General features: G+C 45.1%; 1 protein-coding gene across 1 annotated transcript in view; it reads left to right on the forward strand.

The window, feature by feature from the left end:
- Nucleotides 1-459: 459 nt before the first annotated feature.
- Nucleotides 460-17,260, forward strand: part of ABCC4 (ATP binding cassette subfamily C member 4 (PEL blood group)) — a 393,134-nt gene continuing 376,333 nt past the window's right edge. The window contains exon 1 of the mRNA XM_055244268.2: nt 460-597. The gene's annotated coding sequence lies outside the window, so the exon portion shown is untranslated. The remainder of the gene's footprint in view (nt 598-17,260) is intronic.

A 17,260-nucleotide genomic window follows, 5' to 3' on the forward strand; every position in this document is an offset into this window, starting at 1 on the left:
GATACATAACCAGATTTAGATATTACTTTTACATAGACATTTATTGCAGTGAGGAATATATATTTGGAAGGGTCTGTTTCCACAATGCTATATATTTTTGAAAAGTACTACTGTCACAATAACTCATGCACTATTATTCTACTGTGTCTTTATAATGCTGGAAGAAGAGGTACCAGGATTGTGTTAGTCATCATCATGCCCCTTGCAACCCATCTTGCTCCTGCAGTCCTCTGCCTTTCTTTTGGCATGTGCACTTCTTGTTCCTGCCATATGAGTCTATTAGAATAGGAACATAAATTATTTTGAGCAGATGTGAACTAATGTCACCCTACTTGAAGAAAAGAAAGGAAAAACCTGCCGAACAACTCTGTTGTCACCTAAAAGAAAAGCACTGATGAGCTCCCAATAGATGGAAAGTCGATTCCTACAGTTGTCCTGTTTTGCCACGAGGTGGCGCCCATGCACCAGGAAGACACCACGGCTCTGCGGCGAGCGGAAGCTCTGCCGTCCTGGGTCTGTCCCAGAAACGTCTGAAGGAGGTGGTGACCCTGAGAAGGGAAATGGCCAAGATGACGAGCCAGAGAAAATGCATGAAAGGTAAGAACATGGAGAGAGTGTAAGGCAGAAGTTAAGAACGTTGACTTTGGAGCCGGGCGCCGTGGCGCACACCTGTAATCTCCGCACTCGGGAGGATCGCTTGAGCCCAGGAATTCGAGACGAGCCTGGGCAATATAGTAAGACCTCCCAACTCCTCCAACCCCCGCCCCGCGAAAACGGAATGTTGACTCTGGGATCCACTACGTTGCTTTCCAATCCCAGCTCTGCCACTCAGGCACCTCAGTTCGCACTTTCTTACTGAGAAAGTCAGAGGGCCAAACTGGCTAAGGGCAGACTATTTGGTGGGAAACAAGTGGGGATACGGTTCGAATTGTAATCCCCAGCGTTGGAGGTGGGGCCTGGTGGGAGGTGATTGGATGGATCGCTGGGGGAGGGGTGGGTTTCTCCTGAATGGTTTAGCGCCATCCCCTTGGTGCTGTCCTGGCGATCGTGAGTTCTCGTGAGACCTGGTTGTTTAAAAGTGTGTGGCATCTCCACTCTCTCCTTTTGCTCCTGCTTTGGCCTTGTGAGGCGCCTGCTCCCCCTTCACCTTCCAACGTGATAGGAAGCTTCCTGGAGCCTCCCCGGAAGCAGATGCCGGTATAATGCTTCCTGCACAGCCTGCAGAACCAGGAACCAATTGAGCCTCTTTTCTTTATAAGTTACCCAGTCTCAAGCATTGCTTTATAGCAATGCGAGAACGGACTAATCCAAGTGGGATTACCCTGCTGAGGACAGGCACACACTAAGCACACAGTACTCACCTAAGGGCCTAGAACACAATAGAAACTCGAGAATGTATCATGTTGGTGGAGGGGGAAGATGCAGTGACTTTGTATATACAAAGGGTCTTTTAGCTTAATTCTCTCTACTATTTCTCACTTTGTGGAAAAAGGAAATGAAAAATCCACTGAACTGATTTATCCACAGCTGGTACATAAAGCCACTAAAACTGACCCCGTTTACTCCTTCTCTTCCATCCACCCCAGCAACTTCCATTTGTCAGCAACACTGCTGGATAAAGTATTGCCAGGAGGAGGTACTAATTCACCAGGAACAGCCCACAATTGCTGAAGACTGAGTTTTTGCTCCCCTCTCCCTAAGCAACCTGACACCAATTAATCTTTTATTAAAGATAATTGAGGCCGGGTGCAGTGGCTCAGGCCTGTAATCCCAGCTCTTTAGGAGGCCAAGCGGGCAGATCACCTGAGGTCAGGGGTTTGAGACCAGCCTGGCCAACACGGTGAAACCCCGTTTCTATTAAAAATATAAAAATTAGCCGGGTGTGGTGTCACACACCTGTAGTCCCAGCTACTCAGGAGGCTGAGGCAGGAGAATCCCTTGAAACCAGGACGCAGAGGTTACAGTGAGCCGAGATCGTGCCATTGCACTCCAGCCTGGGTGACAAGAGCAAAACTTCATCTCAAACAAAAAAAGAAAAAGAAGATTGAGAGTTGCTTGACAGCAGTTGCCCAACTTGGCATCATTTTGTTGTCGGTTATCAGTCTAATGACTAATTTTTTGGTGAAAAGGAGAAGAAAAAGGGGGTAGGGGGGTAGTTCATGTGTCCAATCCACAATAACACTGGCTTCTTTTTTTGAATGTATATAAAAGCAAAGAAGCAATTGTCTTCACATAATGGATCATTTCTAGATCATTTTTACATTTAAAAATTATTTTAAAAATATTTTTAGTGGCCAGGCACAGTGGCTCATGCCTGTAATCCCAGCACTTTGCAGGGCTAGGGCAGGCAGATTATTTGAGGTCAGGAGTTCGAGACCAGCCGGCCAACATGGTGCAACCCTGCCTCTAACACAAGTACAAAAATTAGGCGGGCGTGGTGGTGCATGCCTGTAATCCCAGCTACTTGGTAGGCTGAGGTGGGAGGATGGCGTGAACCTGGGAAGCAGAGGATTATATATATATTTTTTTTCAATTACCATTAACAATTGAGTGGCGCTGTAGGCTGTAATCATAATAAAACAGAGACACAAAGGGAAAATGAATCTTAGCTATAATTTAGCTGACATTCTGATATACCATTCATTTTGAATGAAAGCTGGGGTTTAGGCAAGATATGTTTCCTTCAAAATAAATAGGTAACAATTTTTATTTACTTATTATTGTATTTTAATTTGTTTTGTTTTTTGAGACAGAGTCTTGCTGTGTTGCTCAGGCTGGAATGCAGTGGCGTGACCTCGGCTCACTGCAAACTTCATCTCCTGGGTGATTCTCCTGCCTCAGCCTCCCCAGTAGCTGGGATTACAAGCATGCGCCTCCACACCCAGCTAATGTTTGTATTTTTAGTAGAGACGGGGTTTCCTAATGTTTGTATTTTTAGTAGAAACGAGGTTTCACCTTGTTGGCCAGACTGGCCTCAAACTCCTGACCTCAAGTGATCCGCCCGACTCGGCCTCCCAAAGTGCTGGGATTACAGGCATGAGCCACCTGCCCATCCCTAGGTAACAATTTTTATATTTCTAGTTGCTTATTTTCTCAGTTGTAAATACTGCAGTGCCTACTAGAGTGCTTGATACATTATTCTGTGTGTGGTAGAGGCAATAGAAAAATGGTACCCAATGACAGTAGTTTATGTAGGAAAAATAATAATCTTATCTCCCCCTCCTACAACTCAGCATCACCCAAAATTACTGAAGGAAACTAAAATATTTCACCCCAAAATAGATTTCCTTGACATAGTACAACATGGCTATTCAGAAGGTCTGGAAATACAGGAAGAGCTGCAAAGCTACCCTTTGTTGGGGAGATTTGCACCTGTAGAGAAAATCCACACGGATGCAACCAGGCTTTCCCTGAGGCCTTCCATTGTCCAATCTGGGAAAGATGAACTGAGTGTCCGACACCTTTAAACATCTGAAAAGAACATTCACCATCTCTTCTTTCTGAGGGCTGCTACCTGTGAGATTTCATCTACATAACAAGACGACCTTTGTAAGCCAAGCCCCCTCTTCTCTCCTTCCCATAACCTGTCTGGTCTTGCTCCAAGCCCTCGTTTTTTCTGAAACCTCAAGATGGTTACAGAAAAGCATCAACCAAGCTGAGCAAGGTGGAACTGTAATCCCAGCACTTTGGAAGGCCAAGGTGGGAGGATTGCTTGAAGTCAGGAGTTTGAGACCAGTCTGGGCAACAAAATAAGACCCCGTCTCTACCAAAAAAAAAATATATATATATACACACACATACACACACACATACACACACACACATATATGTGTGTGTGTATATATATATATATATGCAACATGACAAAACCGCATCTCTACCAAAAATATAAAAATTAGCCCAGTGTGCTGGTGCATGCCTGTAGTCCCAACTACTTGGGAGGCTGAGGTGGGAAGATTGCTTGAGCCTGGAGGTTGAGGCTGCAATGAGCCATGGTCAAGCCACTGCACTCCAGCCTGGGTGACAGTGAGACCCTGTCTCAGAAACAAACAAACAAATAAACAAAAAATTAGCCAGATGTGATGGTATGTACCTGTGGTCCCAGCTGTTTAGGAGGCTGAAGTGGGAGGATCACTTGAGCCCAGGAGTTCGAAGCTGCAGTGAGCTATGATCGCACCACTGCACTTCAGCCTGGGTGATGGAGTGAGACTCCATCTCTAAAAAAAAGCTATTAAATAAAAAAAAATAAAAAAAAACTTTTAAAAAAGAAGCATCAGCCATCCAGCCATGTATTTGAGGTCTTAAGACTCCCGTGCATATTAATGAATTTGTATGCCTTCTCTGCTGTTAACCTGCCTTTTGTCAGTTGATTTTTCCATGAGCCTTCAGAGGGTGAAGGGGAAGCTTGCTCTTGGCCCCTAAAGTGCAGCGAGTTTTGTCTGAGAATTACCCAGAGGTCAGGGCACAGGTGGATGCAGGGAACTCCATGCTGTATCCCCTGTGGTCTGAGGTCTACCTGGAGCTGGGATGCTAAGGCCCTTGCCAGGGTAGGGGTGGGCTCCCCAGGATCACCAGGGAAAACCCCAGAACTACTTCCTCTCCTTTCCAATCCAACACACCCAGAATTCTCCCTCTTAAAGACTTGGTTCAGGCCAGGTGCGGTGGCTCACACCTATAATCCCAGCACTTTGGGAGACTGAGGCAGGTGGATCACTTGAGGTCAGAAGTTCCAGGCCAGCGTGGCCAACATGGTGAAACCCCATCTCTACTAAAAATACAAAAATTAGCCGGGTGTGGTGGCAGGCGCCCGTAATCCTAGCTACTCTGGAGGCTGAGGCATGAGAATTGCTTGAATCCGGGAGGTGGAGGTTGCAGTCAGCTGAGATCGTGCCACTGCATTCCAGCCTGGGTGACAAAGTGAGGCTCCATCTCAAAAAAAAAAAAAGACTTGGTCCAAATGGAAGCTATGCCTATAGTACACAGCTGTATATATCTGTGTGTAGGTGTCTTCAAAGTATGTTTTTTTTTTAATTAAAAAAAACATTTTTGAGACAGGATTTCACTCTGTTCCTCAGGCTGTGAGTGCAGTGGCACGATCACAGCTCACTGCAGCCTTGAACTCTGCTCAGCAATCCTCCCACCTTGGCCTTCTGAGGAGCTGGAACTACAGGCACACACCACCATGCCCAGCTAATATTTTCATTTTTCATAAATATAGGGTCTCACTACGTTGCCCAGGCTGGCCTTGAACTCCTGGGCTTAAGCGATCCTCCCACCTGGGCCTCCCAAAGTGTTGGGAACATAGGTTACCAAGTTAGCTCCTTTAAAAATATTTTTTGAGTCACTGTGCCTGGCCCAAAATATGTTTTTAAAGGAGCTAACTTGGGCTGGGCGCGGTGGCTCACACCTGTAATCCTACCATTTTGGGAGGTCAAGGTGGGCAGATCACTTGAGGTCAGGAGTTCGAGACCAGCCTGGCCAACATGGTAAAACACCATCTTTACTAAATATACAAAAATTAGCCAGGCATGGTGGTGCACACCTGCAATCCCAGCTACTCAGGAGGCAGAGGCAGGAGAATCGCTTGAACCCAGGAGGCAGAGGTTGCAGTGAGCCAAGATGGTGCCACTGCACTCCAGCCTGGGCAACAGAGAGAGAATGTGCCTCAAAAATAAAAAATAAAATAAAGGAGCTAACTTGGTAGCTTAACCAGAAATTATTGAGCAAAGCACAACTTTATTTAATCCTTTATTCAAATCACAAATTCAAAATAGTGATATTATTGTAAGCTCTTCAAATTCGGACGAGAACAAACCTCTTGGGGATTTCGACATCCTTTCTCACTAATAGTTAAACAAGACCATTTTGTTTTGTTTTGTTTTGTTTGTGTTTTTTTGTTTGTTTTTTGAGACGGACTCTTGTTCTGTCACCCAGGTTGGAGTGCAGTGGCACAATCTCTGCTTACTGCAGCCTCTGCTTCCTGGGTTCAAGTGATTCTCCTGTCTCAGCCTCCTGAGTAGTTGGGACTACAGGCATGTGACACCACACCCAGCTAATTTTTGTATTTTTAGTAGAGACAGGGTTTCACCATGTTGGCCAGGCTGTTCTCGAACTCCTGACCTCAGGTGATCCACCTGCCTAGGCCTCCCAAAGTGTTGAGATTACAGGTGTGAGCCACCATGCCCAGCCACAAGTCCTTTTTCTTTAACTTGTATTTTAGGTTTGGGGTACATGTGAAGGTTTGTTGTATAAGCGAACTGGTGTCATGGGGGTTTGTCGTACAGATTTTTTTTTTTTTTTTTTTTTCGAGACGGAGTCTCGCTCTGTCTCCCAGGCTGGAGTGCAGTGGCGTGATCTCGGCTCACTGCAAGCTCCGCCTCCTGGGTTCACGCCATTCTCCTGCCTCAGCCTCCCGAGTAGCTGGGACTACAGGCACCTGCCACCATGCCCACCTAGTTTTTTGTATTTTTAGTAGAGACGGGGTTTCACCGTTTTAGCCAGGATGGTCTCGATATCCTGACCTCGTGATCCGCCCGCCTTGGCCTCCCAAAGTGCTGGGATTACAGGCGTGAGCCACTGCGCCCGGCCGACAGATTGTTAAGTCTCTTTTAGGAGGCTGTTTTAGTTCTGTAGGTGAAAGATGATGGCAGCCCAGGACATGTGGTAGCAAAAGAGAGAGAGGCAGAGTTAAGACAGTTTGAGGCTGAATTTAATTTAAAATGTTTTCATTAAAAAAATAGAAGCCAGGTGCAGTGGCTCACACCTGTAATCCCAGCACTTTGGGAGGCCAAGGTGGGTGGATCACCAGGGCAACTTGGTTAGCTAGGCGTGGTGGTGGGTGCCTGTAATCCCAGCTACTCAGGAGGCTGAGGCAGGAGAATCACTTGAACCTGGGAGGCGGAGGTTGCAGTGAGCTGAGATCGCGCCATTGCACTCTAGCCTGGGTGACAGAGTGAGACTCCATCTCAAAAAAAAAAAAAGAAAAAGAAAAAGAAAGAAACTTAAAAAAGAAACAGGCGTAAGGCAGTGACCAAAGAGGGTTGTACATTTAAAAGAGTTTGTTTCTGTTTTAAGACAAGAAAAACTTCTCCATGTTTGTGTGCTCATGGGTATGATTCAGTAAAAGGGAAGAATGTGATGATGCAGAAGAGAGATTGGGGAAAATGGAAAAACCCAAACTATTTTTTTTTTTTTTTGAGTCAGAGTCTCGCTCTGTTGCCCAGGCTGGGAGTGCAATGGCGTGATCTTGGCTCACTGCAACCTCTGCCTACTGAATTCAAGTGATTCTCCTGTCTCAGTCTCCCTAGTAGTTGGGATTATATGTCTGGCTACCATGTATGGCTAATTTTTTGTACTTTTAGTAGAGATGGGGTTTCACCATATTGGCCAGGCTGGTCTCAAACTCCTAACCTCAAGTGATCCGCCCGCCTCAGCCTCCCAAAGTGCTGGGATTACAGGCTTGAGACACTGTACTCAGCCTTTCTTTCTTTTTTGGAAAAAGCCAAACTCTGAACAGGTAAGAAGGAGTGGGATTCCTATTGGGAGCTTTAGTGGAGGCAATGGGCCTTTGTCAGGGAATACGGGGATCACTGTGGCAAACTCACCTGAGGCAGTTGGTTATGCACAATCCTAGTTCAAAGAAATTACACCAGGTCAGGGCTAGCCAATCGCCCACCACCCCCACACACAAAGGCAGAATAAAAGCAAGCCTCTGATAGAGACATTTGTTAGACAGTCACTAGCCAAGCAGGCACAAAGCAGCTCACGCCACCAGCTTTGCATACTCAGTCAACTCCCGGCTCCCTGGCCCCATGGGATTAGGAAGCTGCATTTGTGTCCATGTGCCTTGCTACTGGCCCATCAACCCCAGGCTTGGGTGTGGTTTGCTTTGGCCAATGAAGTGTGAGTGGAAGTGATATATGTCACTTCCAAATGGAGGCTTTAAAGTCCTTCTCTTGGTTCCACCATCATCCTCGCCTTCAGCCTTGAGACCAGCATATCCCAGAGACGGACTGCTCACTCAGCCTTGGTTGTGGAATGAAGAGGACACAGAGCAGGGCCTCAGTCAACATGCAATAAACATGCAATAAACTTGCAGTTTACATGCAATAAACTTCGGTTGTTGTAAGCCACCTTGAATTGGAGGACTGTTACCACAGCGTAAGCTAGCTAAGGCTGACTGATACCTAGGAATTCCAAACTGTATATTCCAACTCCATGAATGATTCACTTGAACAGCTTTCTGCAGGCAACATTCTGTGCCTTCTATTTGGTTTCATGAAATCAGAAAGCCCCCTGATCCATTGGCTGGACACAGGAATGTCTCCTCTTGCAATGTGCCTTTTAACAGAAGCCCCATCTGTAATAGGTTTAGGCTGAGGTTTTCAGTGGATGCTTTTACTGTATTCATGTAAGGCATATAGGTGTGAGTGTCAGGGGTCTTTTTTAGCTATTTTACTTGGTCTACACATCTTGTATACCTTAATGTCCCCCAAAAAGCAGCCCTTTCTAACATCAGTCACCCTAATTAACAAGCCAATAGCTTTGCCAACAAAATTCCTCTTCTTGACATCTAATACATTAGCGAAGGGTCAGCTCTGGACTAAGATAGGGACAATATAACAATTTGTTGTAGTCACTTTGGAGTATGGCCCTCTCAAATATAATTCTGGACGTGCTGCACTGGGCCTTTTTGCTTAGGAGCTCTGTAACCCTTTATTAGCAAAAAAAATAAAAAGTATCTATTGGTTGGGAGTGATGGCTCATGCCTATAATCCCAGCGCTTTGGGAGACTGAGTATTGCTTGAGCCCAGGAGTTTGAGACCAGCCTGAGCAACATAGCAAGACCTGTCTCTACATTAAAAACAAAAATAAAAAATAAGGTATCTGTTGTACAACATGAGCAACAGTTGACAACACCGAAAATGTATTATATGTGGACACAGATCATTTTATTTATTTATTTATTTGTTTATTTTGAGACAGAGTCTCACTCTGTTGCCCAGGCTGCAGTGCAGTGGCACAATCTTGGCTCATTGCAACCTCCACCTCCTGGGTTCAAGCAATTCTCTCTGCCTCAGCCTCCCAAGTAGCTGCGATTACAGGCACCTGCCACCACACCCGGCTAATTTTTGATTTTTAGTAGAGATGGAGTTTTGCCATGTTGGTGAGGCTGGTCTGGAACTCCTGACCTCAGGTGATCCACCCACCTGGCTTCCCAAAGTGCTGGGATTACAGGCATGAGCCACCATGCCTGGCTGACACAGATCATTTTAAAATGCCATTTCTTTGTTAATATATCTGTCCCTGCTGGGCCTTTACGTCCATCATTTTTTAAATGGAAATATTTTGATGCTAGTCTTCCTTTCCACTACCCTAAACAAACGTGGCATTTTTCTAATGAGTTGCCATTAAAAAAGGACTACATCTTGAAAAGAGAATATTTCCATTAGTTTGAGCCTTCAGCATCCTCCAGGAGCAGCACCGATGCCTCTGTGAGGTTCAGGCTGGGACTCTTCTTGGTGTGGGGTGGTGCGGGTGGCATCCCAGAAGGATGAGTGCCTCTATGGACCTGTTCCAACCGCACGGCTCACGGAACTCTCTTGCCATTTTCCACACACACTTGATAGGCATCATTCAAAAAGGAGAAGCTCATGTTGGGGCTCAAAAACCAATACCCCAAAAGAGGGTGCTTTGTACATGCTGAACTGAAAATAGGGTGCTTTGTACATGCTGAACTGAAAATAGGGTGCTTTGTACATGCTGAACTGAAAAAAAAACTTCAAGATCTCTCTGTCCTCTCCCCCACCCCTCCTCCATCTCTCCCAAAGCATTGGATGGAATTGTTCTCTAGAGTTCCCTTATTTGCCTAAATTCTGGACCTAACAAAGAAGAAAACAATTAACTCTAGTCCCTTCCATGAATTTTTTCCCCTTAGAAGCATTCTGGTTTTCCTTTTCTTTTCTTTTCTTTTTTTTTCTTTCCCTTTTCTTTCTTTTCTTTTTTCTTTTCCCTTCCTTCCTTCCTTCCTTCCTTCCTCTTTTTCTTTCTTTCTTTCTTTCTTTCTTTCTTTCTTTCTTTCTTTCTTTCTTTCTTTCTTTCTCTCTCTCTTTCTTTCTTTCTTTCTTTTTTGAGATGGAGTCTCACTCTGTGACTCAGGCTGGAGTGCAGTGGTGCAAATGTGGCTCACTGCAGTCTCAACCTTCCAAGCCCAGCAATCCTCCATGTCAGCCTCCCAAATAACTGAGACCACAGGTTCACACCATCACACCCAGCTAAGTTTTTAAGTTTTTTGTAGAGACATGGTCTTGCCACATTACCCAGGCTGGTCTAAAACTCCTGGGCTCAAGCAATCCTCCCATCCAAGTGTCTCAAAGTGTTGGGATAATAGGTGTGAGCTACCACACCAGGCCACTTCCCTCGATTTTCATTAACTGGACCCATAGAACAGGAATGAAGATTGAAGTCTGTCAACAAACCTGGACGGACTCTTGTCACCAACCATTATCCCCTCTGTGGGCCCAACAGACTTTTCCCAGACCACCGTATGCTCTTGCAGCCCGCCAAATCCTCCCTAGGGATCATGCATTGCCCTGCAACAGAACTCCCCTTCTCCCGCTCCCATAACCTGTTTTGCCAGGATCCAAGCCCCCATTTTTTCTGTAACCTCAAGAGGGTATCTAAACTTCTAGACTCCACGGGGGAATTGAGTCTTCATTCTAAAGGCTCCTATGCTACATAAAACTGTGATCAAATAAATTTATATGCCTTTTATCCAATAGACCTGGCTTTTGTGAGTTGATTTTTCAGCAAAGCTTCCAAGGGTGAAGGGCAAGCTTTCCCTTCACCGCTGCATTCATATGCACGCCACTCTTCTGGAGCTCCGTGACAGCACGTAATAACATCCACTGCAATGGCCTCCATAAGTTATATTATGGGATTCCTTGAAGTAATTGCTCAAAGATATGGAGCCCAATTTTTCCCTAATACCAATACTTATTTTACTCAGATGTCCAATGGGTCCACAACTCTCCCCCGGGTTTCATTTTAATAGCTGTACTGGAACCTTTGAGCCCAGTGGTGAATGTCAGAAAAGCCTCAGAGAGATTACTAGGATCTCTAGGTGTTAACTGAAAAGTTTTGCCAGATTCTGCTCTGTTGGTTCACGCTGAGCTCCACCTAGTTCAGGAATAACAATAAATTCATTTTTGTGGCTTTCCACAGCTTTAGCTGAGTAAGAAAATGTACTTCATTGGTGTCTTCAGCTTTGTAATGGTTAATTTGTGTCCTCCCAAAAGACACATCAAGGTCCTAGCCCCCAGTACTTCAAATGTGACCTTATTTGGAAATAGGGTAATTGCATATGTAATTAGGTAAAATGAAGTTATGCTGGTGATATAGTTTGGGTCTGTGCACCTGCCCAAATCTTATATTGAAATGTAATTCCAGGTCGGGCACGGTGGCTCATACTTGTAATCCCAGCACTTTGAGAGGCTGAGGCGGGAGGATCATGAGGTCAAGAGTCCAAGACCAGCCTGGCCAACATGGTGAAACCCCATCTCTAATAATAATACAAAAATTAGCTGGGTGTGGTGGCATGTGCCTGTAGTCCCAGCTACTTGGGGGGCTGAGGCAGGAGAATTGCTTGAACCCAGGAGGTGGAGGTTGCAGTGAGCTGAGATTGTACCACTGTACTCCAGCCTAGGCAACAGGGCAAGACTCCATCTCAAAAAAAAAAAAAAAAAAAAATGTAATTCCCAATGTTGGAGGTAAGGCCTGGTGGGAGGTAATTGGATCATGGGGGCAGATTTCTCATAAATGATTTAGCTCCACCCCCCTTGGTACTGTCCTCAGCCATAGTGATTGAGTTCTTGTGAGATCTGGTTGTTTAAATGTGTGTAGCTCTTACCTCGCTCTCTTGCTCCTGCTCTGGCCATGTGACTGGCTGGCTCCCACTTTGCCTTCCACCAGGACTGTAAGTTTCCTGAGGCCTCCCAGGAAGATAAGCAGATATCAGCAACATGCTTCCTGTACAGCCTGCAGAACAGTGAGCCAATTAAACTTCTTTTCTTTATAAGTTATCCAGTCCCAGGCCAGGCACAGTGGCTCATGCCTATAATCCCAGCACTTTGGGAGGCTGAGGTGGGCAAATCACTTGAAGTCAGGAGTTTGAAACCAGCCTGGCCAACTTGGCAAAACCCCATCTCTGCTAAAAATACAAAAATCAGCCAGGCGTGGTGGTGCATGCCTGTAATTCCAGCTGCTCAGGAGGCTGAGACATGAGAATCACTTGAACCTGGGAGGTGGAGATTGCAGTGAGCCCTGATCACACCACTGCACTCCAGCCAGGGCAACAGAGCAAGATTCTGTCTCAAAAAAAAAAAAAGTAAGTAAATAAATAAATTACCCAGTCTCAGGTATTTCTTTACAGCGATGTGTTATAGTCTGTTCAGACTAATGCAATTGGAGTAGGGAGGTGCCTAATCCAGTATGCTTGGTATCCCTATAAGAGGGAAATTTGGACCTAGATACACACAGGGAAGATGATACAATGGAACAGGAAGAAGATACCCAAGTGAAGATGAAAGCAGAGCCTGGAATGAGGCATCTACAATCTAAGAAACACAGAGAGATGCTAGAAACCAGGAGATGCAAGGACCTCCCCTGTAGATTTTAGAGAAAATATCGTCCTGCTGACACCTCGATCTCAGGCTTTTAGCCCCCAGAAATGGGAGATAATTCTCTGTTGTTTGTTTTGTTTGAGACAGTGCCTTGCTCTGATACTCAGGCTGGAGTGCAGTGGCCTGCTCTCGGCTCATTGCAACCTCCACCTCCCAGGCTCAAGCAATCCTCCCACCTCAGCCTCCCTAGTAGATGGGACTACAGGTAAATGCCACCACACCTGGCTAGTTTTTATTTGTATTTTTTGTAGAGACAGGGTTTTGCCATGTTACCCAGGCTGGTCTCTGTTGTTTTAAGCCATCCAAGTGTTTGGTATTTTCCTACAGCAGCCACAGGAAAAGGATACAACCTTCATTGATCTGCAGAGACACGGGTCTATGCCTTCCATGGTTGACCTAAACCATGATCAGTAGGAAGGCCATACAGAGCACCACACGGAGGGAGTGGGGGTAAGGGAGGGAATGAAGATGGGAAGGCCAAGAATAAAAATTCTCCAGGTAATGGATGGATCCACTCCAATGTAAATATCAGCAGCACAGGAGTCTGATGACTCCAGCAGAGTTTGGAGGTCTTGAGGCTGTGCCAGCTTCTGGGGACCACGTTATGTGTGTCTTGGTGCCTGCATGCCTCCCTCTCTCCACCACACCCCGACAGCGCTCCTCATGCCCACCACCACCAGGCCTGGGCCCCTTGACTGTGCAAGATGGCATGTTACTAACCACACTTAGAATGAAGTTTAAGCTGACAGGCACATGCATAACATCACATTGATCATATGGGAGTTTTACAATGTGAACTGCAGACATCAAGATAAGGGAGGAAGGGGATGGGGGTGCATGTGAAGGCTTGAGAAGAGAAGAAAAGGCCTGAGAGAATTACTTTAGGGAGTGGGCGAGTGAATTTATTAGTGAAGCATTGTACAATTTCTGGCTACGTAAAGCCCATGTAAAGTTTATGACTGTTTCTAAATAAGGTCAGTCTGCCCAGATGGGTGAATTTCTCATTAAAGTTCATCTGCAGGCGTGGACACAGTGGAGTTGCTGTTATGTAGAATTGGGTTTTTCTTCCAGAGGGAAAGAGAGGAAGTTGAGAGTGTTTGCCAGGGAGTGATTGTAACTCTGGGTTGCAAAATCCTGGCTGGACACTGTAGAATGAGATGATGGATTCGTGAAGAGCTGTCTCAATGAGGCCCAAGAATTGTCCTTGTGGGTAGCCAGGCACAGTAGCTCATGCCTGTAATCCCAGCACTTTGGGAGGCCGAGGCGGGCGGATCACAAGGTCAAGAGATCGAGACTATCCTGGCCAACATGGTGAAACCCCATCTCTACTAAAAATATAAAAATTAGCTGGGCGTGGTAGCAGGTGCCTGTAGTCCCAGCTACTCAGGAGGCTGAGGCAGGAGAATTACTTGTACCTGGGAGGCAGAGGTTGCAGTGAGCTGAGATTGTGCCACTGCACTCTAGCTTGGCGACAGAGTGAGACTCCATCTCAAAAAATAAAAAAATAAAAAAGAATTGTTCCTGTGGGTATCCTGGAGCAAATAAATTGGAAGAATAGGAGATGGGATGGAGAAGGCAATGTCTGACTGAGATTTTTGAGATGGCACACTTTCTGGTGATGACAAGATCCAGGGTTTGGCAATGGCATTGGGTGGCTGAGATAGATGGAGTGACAGAAAAGGTTGCTATTGTTGAGATGGCTAAGGAAAGGTGGGGCTGACGTGTAATAGTAGCAGAAATTGGGGCAGAAAGACAGTCGGGAGTGTACTTTTCAGTGATCGGGGACAGTGTCTGGGAAGTTGCTTGATACCGAAGGCGGAAGGGGAGAGGAGGGTGTAGTTGATGGTCTGAGCATTAGGAGAGCTGGGATCATTTTGCAATAAGGAAAGGGAGAGGCCAGGCATGGTGGCTTACCTCTGTAATCCCAACACTTTGGGAGGCCAAGGAGAGATTTCTTGAGCCCAGTAGTTCGAGACTAGCCTGGGCAACATAATAAGACCCGGTCTACGAAAAAAAAAAAAAAAAGAGCTGGGCATGGTGGCATATTATACCATCCCCCTGACTTTTTAAAGAGCTTTTTCCTTTTACCACATTTACGCATCAACACTAACAGGTTATATGGTATCCATGTAAGAAAAGGGAAATTTGAACCCAACACACACGGACAGAAGGTAATGCAATGAAACAGGAAGAAAATGCCCATGTGAAGATGAAGGCAGAGAGGAGGCATATGCCTGTACTCCCAGCTACATGGGAGGCTGAGGTGGGAGGATCGCTTGAGCCTGGGAGGTCAAGGCTGGAATGAGCCATGATCACATCACTGCACTCCAGCCTGTGTGACACAGTTAAGACCTTGTCTCAATAAATAAATAAATAAACATTTTAAAAGAGAGAAAGGTCTGCAAGGCTGGGAGGAAGGGTGCTGAGACCATCTTGGGACCTGAGATGAGTGATGTGTGTAAAAATGAAAGATAATCTCTTGAGATGATTATGAAGGAACTAGTTGTTCTGGAAAGGAGGTGAGGGCTCTGTGGGACAAAAGTGGGAATGTATAGAAATTCGCTGGACACAGAGCAGGTATTTCAGAAACTCAGTGGATGGGTTTAAGAGTGATGAGGATGGGAACTGGATCACATCAGAGGATGAATGGAGCAGTTTGGGGACGACACTTGTTTGTCCTAAGAGACACCAGGGTGTGAGTCCTGACTTATTTGTAGCCCAGTTTCTCAAAAGATTTTTCTAGAGTCATGATGGCACCAAGGGATGGGGATTCTGCTCTTCAGGTTGCTTGGAGGTAAGGCAGGTGATCAGGAAGACCTCTGACTCCGAATTTTCTGGGGACATGGTGGTCAGTGTCCCTTCCTTTCACCCCCAGTTCTGCTTTGCTGCTCCCTCCCTCCCATTCCTGCCCCTCCACTGTGCGCTTTCCAATTTTTCCTACCTGCTTTCTTTTTCTAGCTGGTCTCTCAAATATATCTTTTTATTTTCAGTTCTCTTGCTTCCTCTTCTTGATAAGAACAAATACAGTAACAGATTCATCTGTTGTTAGCATGGATGTATGATTGTGGAAAAAGGAAAAAGCTCAGAAAAAGTCAGGGGTGGGATGAGAGAAAAATCTATGGAGAATATACAAGTGGCCACAAGCCTATGAGAAGATGCTCAACATCACTATCATCAGGGAAATGCAAACTAAAACCACAATGAGGCATCACCTCATGTCAGGATGGCCATTTTCAAAAGCATAGAAAATACCAAGTGTTGGCAAGGGTGTGGATAAATTGAAGCCCTTGGGCACTGTTGGTGGGAATGCAAAATGGTGCGGCCACTATGGAAAACAACATGGAGGTTGCTCAAGTTAAATGTAGAATTATCACATGATCCAGCAATTCTACCTCTGAAAATATTTCAACAACAGGATCTCAAAAAGATATTTGCACACCTTTGTTCATTGCAACAGCATTCACAATAGCCAAGAGGTGGAAGCAACTCAAATGTACACTGATGGTTGAATGGATAATGAAAATGTGGTATGTTCATACAGTGGAATAATATTCAGCTTTAAAAAAGAAGGAAATCCTGTCATAAGCTACAACATGGATGAAGCTTGAAGGCATTAAATGAAACAAGCCAATGACAAAAACATAAGTGCTGCATAAAGCCACTCACATGAGATGTATAAAGTAATTAAACTCAGAAACAGAAAAGTAGAGTGGTGGTCTCCAGGGGCCAGGGGGAGAGGAAAAAGGGAAGTTGTTCAATGGGCATAGAGTTTCAGTCATGCAAGATGAAGAAGTTCTAGAGATCTGTTGTACAACGATGTGCTTATAGTTAACAATACTGAACACTTAAAATTGTTAAGAAGATAAATTTATATTGTGTTCTTTGCTGCAATTCCAAAACAACAACAAAGGCTCATACTACAGCATGGATGAACCTTGATGACATTATGTTAAGTGAAACAAGCCAGTCACAAAAGGACAAATACTGGATGATTCTACTCACATGAGGTACCTAAGAGTAATCAAATTCATAGAGACAGAAAGTAGAAGAGTGGTTACTAGGGACTAGCAGAAAGGGATAATGGGGAGTTATTTATGCAGGGAAGGGGGAATGGGGAGTTAACAGGTACAGAGTTTCAGTTTGGGAAGATGAAAAAGTTCTGGAGAGGGATGCAGTGGTGGTTGCATAACATTATTAATATACTTAATGCCACTGAAACATAAGCTTAGAATGGTTAAAATGAAAAATTTTATTATGTATGTTTTACTATAATTTTTTTAAAGGAAAAACAAAACAAAACAAAACTGTGGAGGCTCTCCAGAAAGCCTAGATGAGATGATTTATAGATGGCAGAGAAAATAGAAAATAGCAGGAAGAAGCAAGGTATAGGCACCACACTCTGCCCATCCCCATCACTTTCCATGTCTGGTAATTCCTTGTCTTGAGCTCATTCGGTTTAGAGCCAGAAATCCATCTAGATTCCATGAGCACTAGCTTTCCCCCACCACCTCCCCTCCCCAATTTTTTGTGTGTAGACATCCTTTTTCTTCTCTTGCAGGAAGCTTGCCAAACTAAAGAAC

Source organism: Symphalangus syndactylus, chromosome 15, assembly GCF_028878055.3.
Source record: "Symphalangus syndactylus isolate Jambi chromosome 15, NHGRI_mSymSyn1-v2.1_pri, whole genome shotgun sequence".
Lineage (NCBI taxonomy): Eukaryota > Metazoa > Chordata > Mammalia > Primates > Hylobatidae > Symphalangus > Symphalangus syndactylus.